Source organism: Pollachius pollachius (genome assembly GCF_949987615.1).
Source record: "Pollachius pollachius genome assembly, chromosome: 4".
Classification (NCBI taxonomy): domain Eukaryota; kingdom Metazoa; phylum Chordata; class Actinopteri; order Gadiformes; family Gadidae; genus Pollachius; species Pollachius pollachius.
Window position 1 is genome coordinate 25,451,086 of NC_136937.1, and position 10,426 is coordinate 25,461,511.

Below are 10,426 nucleotides of genomic sequence, written 5' to 3' on the forward strand. Positions count from 1 at the left end.
TTTAAGCAAATGTATATTTATTTATTTTTATCCTGAAATACAATACATGTCTGAGATAATATGTCTGTACACTGAAAAAAAAAGTCTATTGGATATACATGAAAAAAAAGTGTACATCGGTTGCACATATTAAAATCATTTTCACTTCTTACTATTTAATTTAGAAAAATAGACAGAATTATTGCTGGTCATGCAAACGTTACTTTTGTTATTTAATTCTTCTTCTTCTTCTTCTTCTTCTTCTTCTTCTTCTTCTTCTTCTTCTTCTTCTTCTTCTTCTTCTTCTTCTTATTATTATTATTATTATTATTATTATTATGTTAAACATACTTAATTACCCCATGTTAAACCAACATGACTTAATATAACTTTGTATATATTTTACACGCTCAGTATATTCAATTATAACCTGTTTAAGAAACATGATTTTTCTATTTAAATTAGTGTTGTCATGTTAAATCTACCTAACCTGCTCAAGTAAGTATGAGACTATTAAATTGAAAATCATCTGCATAATTTTCCACACATTTCTGTGCAGATCTTTGATTTAAATAATGGCTTTTTGTACATCCTAATCTAATCTCTTATCTGCAACATTTTGCATAACATTTTCAAAATAAATAAGGCACAAATGACAAACTTTCTATTGTATTTGTGTTGTATTTCTTTCAAATAATACAACATTTAACACTGAAATCCACAAATACTTATTTTTTTTTTACTTTGCTCGGTTAAAATTCTAATGAAATGAAAACAAAATAAAATAGCACAGCCAGTATTATGCATGTGTAACCTAGAGTCGACGACTCTGGAGAATGCTTGTCCTGCGTACAAATTGCATGTCCAAACTATTGGCATTTGAAGGTTGAGTCAGCGATTAAGGGGCATGCTTGTTGTCAAAATCAGTGAATATCTCCTCATGATCCTCTATCTACCAGTACGGTTTGGCTGCTGATAAGAAAAAATAACTAATCCATCGTTAATACACAGCCTATAGGCTTTGTAAATGTGATACGGTAGGTCCTTGGTTTACAGAGCCTAGGCTGAGTACTAACAAAGGATTTATAGCACATACACAGTACGGACAGGTAGTGGATCTTAGAGAAATTCACTGATTTTGACAACAAGAATTACCCTTAATCGTTGACTCAACCTTCAAATGCCAATAGTTTGGACATGCAATTTGTACGCAGTACAGCAGGACCAAATCAGGAGAACACAGTAAACATCCACAACTGCTACAATCTGACAATTGTGCCGAATTAAAAAATACAATTAAAATAAAATAAAAAACTACTGCCAGTGTTTTGAATGTGTATCACCGCACAATAAACAAACATCAAACATCAGTAGACCTAGACCAACATCACTAGACCTACCACACATTTAAATCTTCCAAGAATCAAAATGTAAATACTGCAAAAAGAATACAGGAAAAACTAAAGTTGCATAAGTGCATTTTTAAGTCAAGTGCATTCACAGAACAAACATGGTCCATGGCTCATTCAGCAGCTCTATTAGTTTAAGAGAAAACAGCAAATCCGAGGTACATTTTGGGAATGCATGAGCTCTAGAAAAAACATTCCTTTGAAAATACAGTAGACATGCTGTATGTAAATACTGCAAGAACAAGAACAATGAACAGCAAAGGAGTTGCATGTCAAAAGTCCAGAATCAAGCCAATGAGCAAAAAGATCGAAGGACAACAGCTCAGTCAGAGTCTGTTTTTGAGAACTTGGGCTTTCTTAGAGAGCGTGGTGCCGTCCAGCTCCATCACAACTTTCTGGAGCACTTCAAATGTGAACTTTAGCTCAGGAAGGTAGGTGAGGTTAAATACATACATCAGGCCAAACACCATGGCAGCAGCTAATACAGCGTTTTCCAGTCCTTGCATTATCTGCAGGCCTTCCAGGACAATCCCAATGTCCTCAGGTCGACTGGTTGCATCATTTTTCACGACAAATATTCCCACCGTGGTATCCTCAATCAATTCTTTGATGGCGGCTTCGTCCTCTGCCTGCACAGTGAAATCACAAATAGATTGGAGTGCGAAAAAACAAAAATAATATTTACAATGGAATTATAATGAATGTGTGCTATTTAAAAGATTTGGTAATTTTAAATAATTTAAGCCAGTCCATCTGAGCCTCTCCTTTTCTCCCTATTAAACTTAAATGCAGACTGTACATGTTTCAAATTAAAAGCCCTATATAGTGTTGTGACGACAAAACACGAGAGATTCATTTTATAGTTACGTTTTAACTTGGATAAAGCACTCACCTGTGTGTCATGTAATGGAAGCCAAAATTAAACTAACCTGACCTTTAGGTGGAGCAACCAATATAAATGTTACTAAACACAACTGAAGTGTGTTGCGTAATTTGCATCAGTTCAGTAACCTAGATCTATTTTATTTCACTAGCTATGTATTTTGGTGCTCAACAAAATATCAAAATCTGTAAAATAACTTCACTCACCATGAACACCCTGACAAGATTTGCTGGGTCTTCGTTGAGGTACACACACAGCCCCTTGAGAACACATTCCCGCCCTGTATCAACATCATCATCCTAGGTCAAGGGGATTATAAGAGAAAGACATTTGTTTGGAGTCCTATTTCCTCTATCAAATTTCTATATCAATTCAGTATTTTGTTTCCCAAAAATTCATTCTTACTTGAGTCATGGGTGCCAAAGTTTTCTCAAGACGCTTGCCTAACTGTCCTCCTCGTTTTTGGAATAGCTGTAGAAGTTTGTCGGCTAGTATATCTAACTGCGAGAGAAATCTGGATTGCAGGGGCATGGTGGTAATGCGCTTAAATTCTGCATTTATCTGAAAATAAAAATTAGACAATCATTTGATAACTTCATTTTCTAATTATCTTATATTTAAAATATATAAATCAACACGTTTTGTTGCGAAAATAAGATGTTTTTCACTGTTTAACTCAAATCATGTACCTCATTTACTTCAAAGAGCGCTGGCCATCTTTCCTGGAAGTCTTGTATCATGGGTGTGTCACGTACCACTTCATATATAAGTGATGCCTAGATGCAAACGTCTTTTCCATTTTCATCCTCACCACATCCCTGTTATTCCTCTTCTTAACATCTGAAAGAAGTTCCACTCTCAGTTTCTCAAGGCTCACATCAGATTCTCCAGTAGGATAAGGGGGCAGTAGTTTACTTCAGACCGCCTTGGTTCTTTTATTCCAAAAGCAGAACTTACTTTGCCCTCGGTTTTGTACTTGAGGGAGTTTACCATCACCTCATGGCACCCCAGCTTTCTCAGCACAGTGCGGTAGATTGCCAGTTTATTCTTCAAGCTAGCTTTCCACCCAGCATATCCAGTTAGGGAGCCTCTTTCAGTCAGGTATGGATGTTCGACCTCAGTTTAGGATCTGGAGTAAGCAAGTCACCCTTTTCCATGTACATGGCATGACCCTGCTCAAGTTTCAGCTCTGCATCATGAAGGAACTGAGGAACACAGAAGATTTACATTTAAATTTACATTTACGGCATTTAGCAGACGCTTTTATCCAAAGCGACTTACAATAAGTGCATTTGTTACAATAAGTACATTTGTCATAAGAAGTGAAACAATATATCGCTGTCGGTACAGTAAAGATGTTCATAGAACCAAATGCAATTATTACAATCGCTAGGCTAACCCATTACCCGTGTAAAGCAATGATAGCAGCTACTGTAGATGCTACACAATTAAGTACCTTGAATAAGTGCAATGTACAAGTGCCAGGACGTACAACATTCAATGGTGGCTGTGCATTGGTTTCTATGCAGAGTCGAGGTGAACTCTTAACAGGTGAGTTTTGAGTCTTTTTCGGAAGCTGGTGAGCAACTCTGCGATCCTGACATCGGTAGGGAGCTCGTTCCACCACTGAGGTCCCAAAACAGAGAAAAGTTGTGACTTCGCTGATCGACCTTTGCTTGCTCTTAGCGATGGCGGTACAAGACGCCTGTACCCGGATGCTGGGCCAAACTGACCTGTACCCGGATGATGGTGAGGAGAGTATGTCAGTGTCAACACACCCACTAGACAGAGATGAGGAGTCTTCAAGAACATGAGCTGGAGCTGAAGTGGAAAGGCTATTACTACAATGGGGAGTTGAGGCATCCGTCATGGGGACCAATCTGATGGTCCCTCTATCCTTTACTTCATCCATTGAAGTGAGATTTATGAATTCATTGTCAAATAGTGGATCCATAAATTGAAGTTGGAAGTTAGAGTTAACCCCATATTGTCTTTGTACCTCACTAACAAGTTCATTGACGGATCTAGGAAGTCCAATTTGGAAAGTTAATCTTTGGCTGCTGTTGTCAAACAGGATTACTTTGAGAATGGCCACGGAATTCATCCTTCTAGGTCTTGTTCCGTGTGAAGAAAACGTTACAAAAATAATTTTCAACCTGAAAACTAGAGTTGTGGCTAAAAATGACATGCCTGAAAGGGGTATGATGTAATCGACATGTATGCATTACATTTCATACACAGTTTAACATGATTAGGACGATAGGCAAAACCTCTCACAGACAAAAAGGCACACTAAATACAACCAAATGTGGGGAGGAACGAGGAATGGAAAGCAGGGTGACAAACTGGGAAAACCGAGGCCATGACAAGTCCAGCATATACATTACACACCACATTTCGGAGGTTAACAAACCTTTTATGAGGATGTATCTTTTTAAAGTCACCATGCGGCTTGATCCAACCATATAATCAGCCAATGGATAGTTGTCAGTGAGATCACTGAATGCCAGAAGTTGTATTTCTCTTGACGGTGACAAGCTTAGTTCAAAGGCTCTGTAGTGTGCACTCTACCATCTACACAGCACTTTTACAATAAAGAACATCTCCTCATTTATAAAACACACCTGAAGGATTTCAGCAAACTCTGGCATTCCACTTGCTGATCCATGGGCAACAATCATACCTTTGCTATAGGCTATGCCACTACTTGATGCATTATTGGCAAGGTGCATTTCAGATGTACTTGGGTATTTTGACCTAACAGCTTGAACAACACCCTGCTGCAGTACATCAGCTGGTACTGTGGAGACACTTGATACATCAAGGCTAGTTTTCCCATAGGATGGCGAGTTTAAGTGGAAAGCAATCATGAACTGATGTTTTGAAGCCAAAGTCAGAGGTACATTCCTAAAGCAACTTGTATGCTTTATAATCTGCTTAAAGAAACTATGTTTGGATTCAAATCGCATTGTCCATAGTGGGACTAGAGTGCCAAACACCTTATCATCCAAGGTTAGTGCTCAAGATAGTGGTGCTTGGGTAGAAGTCTGACACCAGGGAAGAGCTCTTCATACCTGTCTGTGCTCAACTATTTTGCTTTAAAGGTATGATATGGATTCATCTGTATGCACAGGAGCAACAATTAACTCTACAATATCTTTTAATGCAATCAACACTAGCCATGCGGGCTCATTTTCTGGCACTAAAGATCCAATCAAAAATGGAAGAAACCTCAATAGACTCCAATTTTCATGGGCATTGCCTCCAATAGTTTTTTGACCAAAGAGACTCTGTGGCACAATATGTGGTTTATTTATTTTGTCTGACCATTTATAAGGGAAAGACAATATTGCTTTATTCAGGCCATCTATTGTAAATAACTTCTTTGATACCATAGAATTTAAGCAGTAAGCCAGCTCGAGAGGGACAATACTCTCAAAAGCGTCATGGGCAACATTGGGAGGAAAACCAGAGACGTGAAAATGAGACTGATTGTTTGTTAAAACACACTCTCTTTTAACTCCAAAGCAATGGACATTATTCTCAAGGGCCTCTTTTAAATGAGCTGCATGAACCTCTTGATTTCTAAGGTTAAAGGCACCAGAAGCAACACAATCAGACCAAATTTCACAACTTTTTGCAGTGCAAAACCGACAGTAGAAATCACCTGAAAAACTCTCAATGAAGCCTGCAATACCATGCGCCCCCAAGTTATCGGCAACAACAGTCTGCACTGTACCTGTAATAGACTTGCCTAACAAAGAGACATACAAACCATGGTCTTCCAGAGTTTAAGATCCTGCAGAAAAGGTTCCAACACTTTATCATACCCCGATGCTTTCACATCAACACTTTTGCAAAGTACTGCAAGAAAAATGGATGATAAAAATGAGTGAGAGCCAGGTGGCAGATTACTTAGCACCCAATAAACACCACAAAGCTAATGTATCTTGCGTGAGATGCCCAAGGGATTTCAGGTTTTAAAATCGGCCACATAAAGTCGCAGCGATATTCTTCATTCTTCAGAATTCAAAAAGCTGTTTTCTTTAAAATGCAAACCATCTGCAAGGGACCTGAATTCAAACAATGGATCATGTTCTATGTCCTGCTGTCCTTTATGATTTTCAATAATCTTATCTAGAATGACTCTGCAATTTAATATTTGCTGCAAGGATTTGAACAGTGGGACATACTGAAAGGTGTGTTTTTTTTTACGATCGAGTATGTAGGTAATTGGTTCCACAAAAAAATAATCCTTGTAATATTTTTCACGCTGATACGAAGTGCTAAGGGGGCCACCTTTTTCAATTGATCTATAAACTGGGCTAGGTGAGCAAACCGCTGTGGTGACTTCAGTAACTACAAAGGGATCAACTTGGAGGTTATGACGCTCAAGGATCTCAGACACAAAACCTCTGCATTGTGGGACTGATACAGAGTGTAGTAAGTAGTATTTTTTTTGTAAAAATTCATCAACAGCCCTACCTGCCACATGCACTAAATACTCCAACTTCAACAAGGCTGCTGCAAACTGCTGTTCAACATTACTTTGGAGTGCATTGTATTGGTCTTCCAAACCTAGGGGTGCAACAGCAACTTCCTCTTCCACAAACTCCTCATCCTGGCAATCAGCTGAATAATCATGCAATGATGGTGGTGCTAATGTAGTTGTTAACGCAATACCAGGAATAAAATCAGTTAGGTTATGAGGTGTGTTCTGGCGACTCTTAGGAGACTTCAACGTTCCATAAATATTGGTTTGAAAAGTACAGCCAACAAACATGGGAGACATTTTAATTCCTCCTCAGATGTTTGTTGATATGAATAAAATATTCCATTTCATTAGATAGATTTTTGCATCTACATAATTGACAGCTGAATGTAGCTAACTCTTTTTGAGTCTGACTAACTTGTGTTGAATGAATTCTACTTTGGTGTACAATTAAAGCATTCCAAGTCTTAAATGTGCATGGACATTTTGAATATGTACATGGATAGTGGATGGTGCGCCCAAAATGTGGGTGTTTGAGTTTATAATGATTAAGAAGTAAAGATCTACTAGCAACTTCAATGGAACACCCCTTACACTGCCGCATCACTGGAAAGAGACAGAGGGAAAAATGTGAGGCGAGCAAAACAAATACATCCATATAGATTTCCTTACAGAATCGATCAACATGCTTCACATCTACTCTTTATTGAAGCTTGAATGCAATTAATTTAAATGTAAATCAAATGAAAGTTTATTAGCTACACCTAGTTAAAATAAATGGAGTTCATGGTGCTTTTAAACCGATGAATGGGGACCTAATAAATCACACAAGAAAGTCACACATTCTAATACTATGAAGTTTAAATAAGTCAAGTGAATCAAATAAAGCATATAAATACTCACCATTTCTACAGAGCCTTTGGAACAATGCTGGAAGCAGAAGTAGAGGCCAGTCTCAACACCAATTACCTACACAGAAAAAACTAAAACAAATATTTTATTATTCAAACATAGTTTCTACACAACAAGTAAACCCTAAAATAAACATTTCCATACAACAGTCAAATAAATCTCCCTCATTTGTCATTTTAATAAGGCTCTATTAAGTTAATTAGACATCAAGACCTAAAAATAACAACACATTCGTAACACAACGAAGTGAAATGAAACAAACATAACATATTGTAGCGTCCCTCTGTAATAATGCCAGTAGAAGGAACTGGGGTTTTCTGGTGATTTATTTTCCAATTAATACACAGGCTACTGTGGGCTGTGGCCAACGCAAAAACAACTACTATCGAATAAACTGTTGGGCCAGTGAGAATGGCGTCGGCCTAACTATAGACGAGGGCTCTGTAGGCGTCACGTACATGCAGCAATAGCAGCTACTCACACGTTTTTACGTTTTACCTGGCATAGCAGCATGAAAAATAAAGACATTACCAGTTACTTTCCCCACCGTGGTATAGTGAATATTTCCCAAAAAAGCGGCAACATTTCGAGTTGGTTAAGCATGCAGGTAGTAACTCGAATTACACCATTAACTTCGAAGTTCTAAGGAAAGTCAACTACGCTTTCACACGACAGTAAAACATGCTTTATTTCCTAATTTCGTGAAATAGTCATGAGCTAAATTAAAGTTGTTTAGGCCTAGCTAACGCTAACAAATAGTAACCTTAGCGATCTTTAACACATTAGTATAATCACATTAGGCCTGGATTTTGAAAAAAATACCTTGACAAAAAAAAAAATGTTCTCAACCTTACGAGCAAATTAAAACAAGTATTTAGAGTGATTGACTCTAACAGTGACATATTTGGTAAGTAATTTAATTACCTTGAAAGATAACTCCTCGAGGTCCAGTGCATTCAACACAAGTGCAAAATGGCAACGTTATTCTTCACCGCGTGAGTGATGACGCGTTCATACTGGGCGGTGTTCCAGACGAAACGTAACTTCTTTCTTAATTCTTAAAATGACTGAAACTTATAGATTTAACAACCCCCAAAGCTGAGTTCTACATGGTTCATATATGTTTAGATGAGAAACACAAATTAAACGTTTTGTATACTTTCTAATCCATATTTATAAATTGAACAGCCCCACATTCACCTTTTTTCAGCGTATGTTTATCTGTCTTTAATGTCCGGTGAGCCAAAGAAAAATGCCCACCTTGGTGGACATTCAAGATTTATTCTACTCTATTCTACCAAAACTATGGTATAAAATATGTTAACAAACCAAATAAATACCAATGCGGGTGCATTTATAAATGAAATAGAACATATTGTGTGTAATCGATAAGGTAAGGAGTAATCAAAAGAAGGCAGTCACTCATTCTTCAAACAACGTCAATGTCCTCGACGTAAACAGGAACTTTTCAAAACCCATCCCATCTCCCTTACTGCTGAAGAAGGCCTCAAACACAGACATCAACCAAGTCATCGTCCTCCAAAGTCATCCTGGGGTCTTCACTTACATCGTGCTGACACTGTTGTGTTGGTCTTATCCAGGGGACACAACCTCACAGACCGCCGGTCTGACCAATCACACGCTTTCGTCAGGCTCTCCTCCGACGAAGTGGCGCTCTGCAATCTTCCTTCGTGCCTCCCCGCCACACACACACACACTGTAGTACATGCGTACACACACACAGACAGAAATGCACACACAGACAGAGAGAGATGTGTATACACACAAGCACATACGCACAGACAAGCACAGACACACACACAGAGACACACGCACATACTCACACTCTCTCACACACACACAGTCACACACACACACACACACACACACACACACACACACACACACAAACAGCGTTTACCAACACGCACACACAGACACACACACTCACACAAAGTCACACACACAGAGACACACACACACACACAGACACGTCCCTTTATTAAGACGGCTTGCTCGTGGCCTGATGTCGTGCTGAGAACAGACTGCTGTCAGGGAGGATAAAAGAGAGAGAGGTTACCTGTTGGGCCCGGGAGGGGGGGGGGGCGGTGACAGCAGATTTATCTGTCCTGATGTTTTGATGTCACCGCATGCGGGGCGCTTCCTCGGGGGGTCCATCCTCCTTTCGTCGAGGTAACTGTTGAGAGAAAAAACACACACACACAGACACACACACACACACTCACACACACACACACACACACACACACACACACACACACACACACACACACACAAACACACCCCAATCAACATCTTTGAAGTGCAGTCATCTCCGCAGACGCAACCATCTACCTTAATGCTGAATAATTAACGAGCCGCCGCACGGCAGGATTGTTACCTCGGGCGCCCGTGGCTCTCTCGCGCTTTGATCATTACGCTAATTAAATGTGGCTCGCTTGACAGGGGGGGGGGGGTAGGGGGGGGCTAAGGAGGCTAAAAACAAAACAGGTAGGTGTTATAATCACCGCGCCTGGGTACGGAAGCACCTGACGGCCTCTCCTTCGGTCACGGGCGCCTGTGTGTGTGTGTGTGTGTGTGTGTGTGTGTGTGTGTGTGACTGCTGTCAGGGAAAACCGCCTCTAGAGCGGTGGTGGGAGGGGTGCGGAGGTGGACTGGGAGATGTCGGCGGGGCTAATTCGAACCGATGTCCCCCAAACAGGACGGTGAGAGGCAAGGGTGAGTGAGACA